An 8,653-nucleotide genomic window follows, 5' to 3' on the forward strand; every position below is an offset into this window, starting at 1 on the left:
CCATTAGAAATTCCTAATGGTAGGACTCTAAAATGACCACGAGTTTACTCACTACCCAATTCAAATTCAAGGTTTCCTATAGAATGTTGAGATACTACTTCCTTCCCAACCACTAGCTAGTTCTACAACCATTCTTCTAACTAGTTTTTGACTCAAGTTTAATTTTTGTAAACACCTTGGAGAAAGAAATGAATGGGTACTGCCACAATTAATCAAGAGCTAGAATGGCTTACCGTGATGAGTGTCTGGGGTTTGAATAACACCAAATTGTTGATTTGGACCTTGGTGTTCTATTGCTGGACTATGGCACAATCTTCTTCAGTTATCTCTAGAGTTGGTTCTTTGCTTATAGCACAGGTGGTGCGGGTTACTGTTCCGTGACCTCTTTCCTTATAGCACAAGTGGTGCGGGCAACTCTTCCACGACCTCTACCACATCCACCACCCCTTGCACCTTGATGGATGGGGGTTCCATGGCCTTGATTTGATCTACCGCTTTGATGTAGAGATGATACTAGCTTGGGACAATTGACCCTATAGTGTCCCGGCTCATTGCATTCAAAACAAAGCGGGGACAATTGACCCTACAGTGTCCCGGCTCATTGCATTCAAAACAAAGCGGGGCCTCTCTAGAAGAAGTAGCATATGAGCGGGAAACAAAAGAATTGGCATGCCGCCCTCGATCGTAGTAGGGAGCATTCTGTTGGAGCTTCTTACAAGGTTGATCTTTAGGGTTTGCTTTGGGATAAGATATCTTCTAAGGCTTGGCTTTACTAGACTTTAGTTCTTTCACAAGAGGCTTTGCTCATATAAGAGCATCTTGCAATGTACTTGGTCTCATTGCTTCGAGACGGGAATCCAAGGGTTCATTCAAGCCTTTGCAGAAAGGAGCCACTTGCTGAGAAGTCGTCATGGTTGGGGCATAGTTCTGAAGAGTGATGTATTTAGAATAGTACTCTTCCAAAGTTAAGCTGAATTGCTTGAGACTTAAAATTTCATTCATTTTGATGGATTCATGAGAAGGTGGGAGATATAGTTCCTTCAGAGCTTGCTTGATATCCTCCGAGGTTTGGGAGTGTTCAGTGGTGACTCCTTTGTCACGGCACCATTGTTTCCACTAGAGCTTAGCATCCTCGGTGAGTCGAAATCATACAAGCATGGACTGGTTTACCGCTCTAGTACAGCAGCTGAGAAATAATCGTCCATTGCTTCGATCCAAACTTCAGCATTCTTCTCAATCTTTGAAACTTCCCCCTTAAAGGAGGGAGGTTGCATTTGCTTCATCGATTAAATTTTAGGATTACAAGACTCATACTTTACATTAAGCTCATGCTTTTAAAAGTAAAACTTTTAAAATCATTTTATTTCTCAAATATTTACAAGTGTACGATCCCTGTCCCCACCGCGCAACAAATTCAAGGGTGCTAGCAGCGGAAGTAGCACTTCTTGTGCGAGGCAGGGTCCCACACTCGGGGCCTCGCCCACGGATATCCAGACAAGAGACTAATCCATCGGTTTTTCCAAAACCGAACCTGGAAAAAACTTCCTTTGTCTGGAAAGCACGGGCGATTACACTAGGATAACTTTTCCCTAATGTAGTCAAAAGCCTTAACTAACTGAGCTCGTCTCACCGAACCCGTAAGTCCCATAGTCAGATCAGGGAAAAAGACTGTACTTAGATCATAGAGACCAACGCTTTTTTCCTCATTGAGAGGCACAGCCATTGATTCTTTTCCATAGAACAATTCTTGTTCGGAATTTACGTCATCTATAGAACTAAACAGAAATTGAGTCTCAATTTACAGATCCATCAGTCCAGCCTTCCCATGGGTTAGCCAACCACCCAACCACTATAGTGATAGGATGCAATTAGGAATATGGTTAGGTTTTGTCCCACGGGTACCACGGACAAAAGAGTTTCCATGCCCCTTAGCCGAAAGTTCATGCAAACATAAAACTAGTCACACCACTTACACACCCAATATGAAATTGCCTTTTTTTTCAGTATCAGCTATCTTTAAAACAATCCTTTCATGAAACCATTGTGTTACTCATCACAATCCTCAAAATCTCTAGTTGAATCCTTATTTCTAATCATTTCTTCATCGGTGTACTTATGGCATCATTGGCAACTTGAACGCTCACCACCTATTCACTTAGGGGCCTTTTCGATAGTTCCTAGCTCATAGTAACCGACAATATATTCACAATAAAAAAATAGAATCTCCGTGAAAGATCAGCAAGATCAACCAACAAAACCATATGAAAGAGTCATGGACTCATCCGTTGAGGACCAGCAAGGTCAATTAACCAGATCCACACCCGAATTTAGAAAACAACTCTTACTCCTTGTTCCAATATCTTCCCTGACGTACTTGTGGGTATCTTCGGCGACCCAGAGCCTGAGCACTGTATGGTCAGCACCCTCGAGGATCCTTTCGCAGGTCGCCTAGCGCTTAACTCAGAGGCCGTTTCCTTGGTCCCTCATCCACTGTACCGGAAGCTCACCATTTTAATCAAACCGAGGCTGGTCAAGACCTCGGCTGACCTTGCTCCGCGAGACGTCCTCCATAACAGATAGATCTCCACGACCTCATTCACAAGATGGTCAAAATGCTACCCCAGCATTCTTGACATAAAACAGTCATTTAAAAACAGATTTGACATACAATTATAGTCCCAACAGTATTTCCATCTTTTCTCAATCACTCCACATCCTTACATATTAGTCCCCATCTTTTCTCAGCAATGCTTGCAACGACCATTGTTTCTAGACCGTCAATGAAAACCATAGAAGCACATGGGCATGTGAGGTTTCTCAAACCACTCATGAGTTGACCAAAGGGAGTGGACAATATAATCAGTAAGTCTATGCACAATGTGCAAACATGAAGAATATTTTTTCCAACCCAAGTGAAGAGATTGATGATGCAATTGCAAAGGTCTTAAGAAAAGGTATGGTGAAGTCTGCATTGGAAAACCCCAAGTTAAAAACCATTGTTGAGGATGCTATAAGAGTATGCTTGAAGGAGGTAAGTAATACCTTCACAACTACATATCCTCAAGGCATATGTGACAAGGTAGGGGTTAGCTCCGGATCCTATGCTATGATTATTTAGGGTTCAAGGCTATTTTTTTCACAAGAGACGGATGGTGACCATCCCTAAACCATTCCATGTGAAGCATTGTGGTACAAAAATTCAAGCATGTAATGTGGAGCAATGGTTAGCCCAAGCATTGCTTTCTCTTCAAGAGGAAGTTGAAACTTACGTGGTGGACCTCATGCATTATGGTCAATGATTAGCCATCCATGCCCACAAGAGCATCACACTCAAGCCCTATGTATATCTTATTCATAGGATTCATAGCAATAGTGATGCATTTAACCTTAACCATGACATGGTTTGAAGAGATATGATAATGCTTGTCTATTGTTTTGTTTTTTCATGTTTTTGTTGAGTTGTACTCAACTAGTTGTACTTGATACAATGTACCGAATTTGTTTTTTCATGTCTTTGTTGAGTTGTACTCAATTAGTTGTACTTGATACAATGTACCAGATTTGGAATTACTATTAAGTTTTTTTATTTCAATATTCTATTCGAATGTCAGTGTATATTCTTATACATGGTATATAGTGATCATAATGAGCTAAAATTTGTTATGTGCATAGATCATGTGGCTTACATCATGAACATACATATGCATGTGCAGGTGCTATTTTATACAATAATATTTGTTTTTGAGAAAAACTTGATGCATGGTGTGTAGTGATCAAAATGGGTTGGAATTTGTTCTGTGCATAGATTATGGACAACTTACATAGCCATGATAAGATATTAGCTCCATCAGAGGCCTGTAGGGCCGCTGGAGGCTCACATGTGGAGGCTTGCTTTTTTTTTAAAGTAGGCCTCCGCACGCAAGCCTTTGGACAGGTTCCCCATATGCCTCTAATGATGGGGCTGATATTTTTTTAGGAGGTGGTATATGATACATGCATGGACACATAAATTTTGAGCTCATTTTGATCAAGGAAATATTTTTTAAAAAATAAAAAATTATTAAATATTTGTATTAGGGCAATTCCTTTAAAAAACAAATTCCATCTAAAAGTATGGAAGTAACCCTCATTTCACCTCATTTCTCATGTTTCCTTTATCGGGCTCACATCCAAGAGCATGGCTTACACCAAGCAAACTGCAAAGAGAGTGTGGCCCATGAAGGAGCGACGTGGAGGACCCCCGCTCCAACCACAACCACAACAACATCGCAAGCATAGGTGATGGCTTGGTACTATGGATCTCTATATGAGATGAGGAAATAGCAAGGAAAGTACACATGCTCATGTCGAAGGCTTCCTTCCAATGTGTGGTGCAAGAGACAATGCAAGATCTACAACCGTGGAGGCACTCTAGGAGACTGCAAAGGCATACCCAGTGGACATTTTTGGTGACACCATGCTTGTAGCTGTCCATGCAAAGAGGGCTATCACTGAAAAAGACATGCAATTCGTGCAACGCATGAGAGATCCTCTGGGAATCTATGTAAACCTCAGTGTATATCTTGAAAAATATACAAACTTTTTGCTCTTATCTTATGCTATAAAATAGTCTCATTTAATTTCAGCTTATCTTATGCTATAAATTAGTCTCATTTAATTTAAGTTTATATAATTTGTTCATTTATTTGCATCTTTGAATGGATACAATTGTTATTTGAGTTACGTGTTTAATTTGAAGTAATTTTTTCGAGTCAACTAATAGAATAACAAAAAATAAAAAACTACGTGCAACCAAAATTCCCATTCATAGCAAAAAAAGTTACAGTCATCAAGGCCAAATCCTAGGCTTCTACTGGGCTCTCTAGACTGTGAAGTCGCCTTGATGGTGGGAATCAAAACATGAAATCCTTAGAGCTCTACCTTGATGATGGTGGGATCCTTTATCCCTCCAAACCATGCCATGGGTCACCACATAATGCAAGGGGACCCACCTTTGAACCGATAGCAAATAAAGCAACTTTAAGCATCGAAGTAGAAGAAGTTTTTTTAAACTTGATTTAGTTGGAATAAGTTTGAATGAAGCACCCTTTCTAAGTGCTTTAAGCTTCAAGAAATTCTGTGCATACCTTGTAGAGAAACTCTTGTGGAAAACTATCACATCATTGGCAAGTTTTCCAATGTACTCCCTTATTGCAGATTCCTGAACTCTTCCTTGTCCCCTATATCTTCCACTCTACCTTGATGCAAACTCATCACGATATACAAGTTTTTGCTCAAAAGAGCTAATGTCAACATCAAACACACAATGCATAGGAGAGGCATTGTTTTTTTTAAATGGAACCAAATTTGATGTGTGGGGCCTCCAAGGCATGTAGGGGCCTTTCATGTGATGGCATGCCCATCTGAGGCCTGTAAGGCATTAGTCCGAAAGATCACATGAGAAATCCTGGTTCTGCAAAAAACCACGCTTTTCTCGCATGAGTCTGCTTATTATTGTACTTTACAAATAGTTATAAACCTATATATTCATTTTTATACCTTATGTCTACAAACTTAAAAATTAACGATAATTAGTTAAAATATAATAAATCATAAATCCTACTTCTATTTCATGATATATTATTATTATTATATTTTGTTATTTACATAGTTACTTATATGATTCTTTGTACTTAAACATATCCTTAAAGTTATATTTATTTTTATACTTACATATACTTATATCTATAGACCTAAAAATTAACAACACTTCATTAAAATATAATAAATCATAAATCATCCTTTTATTTCACGTTACATTATATTATTATTATTATTATATTATATTATTTACATAGTTACTTATATTATTATTTACGCTTAAATATATACTTACATTTATATCTATTTTTATACTTACATATACTTATATCTATAGACTTAAAAATTAAATATAATTCATTAAAATATAATAAATCATAAATCATACTTCTATTTCTAGAATGGTTAATTATATTATTATTTGCACTTAAATATATACTTACACTAATATTTACATTTTTCCTTACTTATACTTATCATTATTTTCTTACATATACATGAGATTGAGACACAATAGACTTAAAAAAACCATAATGCTTTATTAAAATGTATAAAACTTAAAAAACCACAAAACTTTTAGAGAAACAGATTCTTGTATTCACTTGGACTCTGAAGGATGTGTGGAGCAATACACTGCTTGCATGTTTTGTAATGTTCACTCTGACTCCCAATCTTCCTACAATCCAACTTGAAATAGAAGTTAGAAGGGGGATCATTGGACATCAGCAAGATTTCTTGGCTCAAAAAAATAAGGGGCCAATGACTCTCTACATTAACGCTAAAAGGGTCACGACCCTCTCGAATCATAATCACATCAATGGTTAATGAATGCATGCCATCTCGCATGTCTTGGTCTAAGCTGAGCCACTCCCCTCGTAGAAGTCACCATCTCCTATACCTGAAGCAAATGCATAAAGTTTGTCTTACAATGAAGTACCTATCATTAAAAACAAACAAAAGCCAACATAAAAACATAAAAACAACAACAACCAACATAAAAATAAATATCAATCAACATAAGTACTTGTGAATACAAACTATCAACAGTTAACATAAGTGCAAACTTACGTAAAGGTAACATTTAACAGAGTGATTCTACACTCAATGATATCATTGTGGTGAGAGATGCCATGACATTCCCAATAACCAAGTCATCCAATCCTTATATGGGCACTTGCATTGGTAAGTAATCTTACTTCTGTTCACTACTTCACAGAATATCCAAACAAATGTGCAAACAAAGAAAATGGAACAAACCAACTTAGATGCACATCTCTAGAGCCTATGGTGGGTTTCATGGCACCAAGAACATCAATTTTTATGCTTCTCACATGTCTAAGCTAGAAAAATATCATTCCTGTGGCTAGACAACGATGGTAGTGGAATGTACTCCAAACTATATTTCTCCACACAAAATACAAGAAATCATAAAAGTAAACATTCTTAGATACCAATTCTCTTGCACTCTTGTTGTCATAGATCAAGGAACCTATCTCTGAATGGAAAACATGTACCTTTCCTCTTAAACACTCTACATTTTGCCGTTCATGCAGAGTAGATGTATATAAATCTATAAGAAACAAACATGCTTGTATTAAAACTCTATCTAATAACCATAGAATCAAAGCACAAGAAAACAAAGCACAGAGATATGAAATTATTTTTAGTCATCTCTCTTGCACTAAAGTTGTCATGATGCACTCAAATCTCTTTATGCATATAAACATGCTGAATGAAAGCCTCTGTTATTGTACCTATACCATTGATGCATCTTTTGAACTCTACGATTCTACCCTTCCATTGTTTGTTGGGGTCTGTTATATCTTTGAGCTTGACCTTGAAACCTCCATGAGTACTTGGCTGCATTAAAATCCAAGCTAACTTATTGTACTCATCATACTTCAAGTTATCTTCATCATCTCTCCTATTAAACATCTCCACTATGTGAATATTATTGACTTTCCTTCTTCTTGAAGATATCTACAATAAAAAGAAAAACACCAAATTAACAAATTTAGAGTGTATGATTAATAAATATATGTGTTATAGAGAAGTAAGAAATAAAGATTGTAAGCAATAAATAAAGATTATAATAACAAGAAATATTATCTTCTACAACCGACTACTTTGATATTAACATAACCTTGTTGCTCACAACCGTGCTTCTATGAAAATAAGTAGTAATAACACATTATGAAAAACATAAAGAAAACCTTAAACCAATGAAATGAGATATAAATGATCATTACTCATAGGACTTAGTCCACAAGAGATACCACTTCAGATCCAGATAGCTATATTATTGATATTCCTCATTCTTGAAGACATCTGCTATAAAAACACTTAATTAACAAAGTTAGCCTTCATGATTACTAAATATCTGTGTTATAGTAGTAAGAAATATAGATTATACGCAACAAATAAAGAAAACAACAACTTCTATTGCTTTGATTTACACAACCTTATTGCTCATAATCTTGCTCCTATGAAATTAAATAATAACACATCAAGATAAAACACAAACAAACCCTAAACCTTTGAAAATTACTCACATCAAGATAAAATATAAACAAATCCTAAATCTATCATTACTCAGAGAAATTTGATGCCACTTTAGATCAAGATAGCTTTTTGTGGTGTAGAGAAGAGAAAGTTCACATGATAAAATAGGCATAAGTCACTAAGGTTTTGTCCAAATAAGATGAAATTTTATGAGAAGAGAGCTATGGTGGGGAGCAACATAGCTATAAAATTTCGTGAAGAAAGAACTAGAGTTGGAGAGGATATAACAAAATTGAATTCTACCAAAAAAGGAGGAGGAAATGGAAAGATAGTGAAATGTGAAAGGAGGGAAAGTAGAAATTTAAGCATTTAAAAAAAAAGGAAAGAAAAGAAATTCGGGTTTAAAACTTCATAGGTTGTGACCACAAGGTACATCTAATAGGAAAGAATAGTTTATGGTGAAAACCACCAAAAAATCTGGCATTTCTCTATTTCTTTAAGTTATGGCCGGCTCAAATTTTTTATTGTCCTAAGAGATTTGTACAAAAATATGACAAAAAGCTCCATGTTA

At 36.4% G+C, this 8,653-nt stretch overlaps 1 long non-coding RNA gene across 1 annotated transcript; it reads right to left on the reverse strand.

Annotated features, from left to right (window-relative positions):
* Window positions 1–6,193: 6,193 nt before the first annotated feature.
* LOC147640284 (uncharacterized) lies at window positions 6,194–7,742 on the reverse strand. Its single transcript, XR_015269692.1, has 2 exons — window positions 7,335–7,742; window positions 6,194–6,478 (listed from the first exon to the last, which is right to left on the reverse strand). It is a non-coding gene; the product is annotated as an uncharacterized LOC147640284 (long non-coding RNA).
* Window positions 7,743–8,653: the final 911 nt, after the last annotated feature.

Source organism: Cibotium barometz, chromosome 3, assembly GCF_041138505.1.
Source record: "Cibotium barometz isolate CiBa-2024 chromosome 3, ASM4113850v1, whole genome shotgun sequence".
In the NCBI taxonomy this organism is placed as follows: domain Eukaryota; kingdom Viridiplantae; phylum Streptophyta; class Polypodiopsida; order Cyatheales; family Cibotiaceae; genus Cibotium; species Cibotium barometz.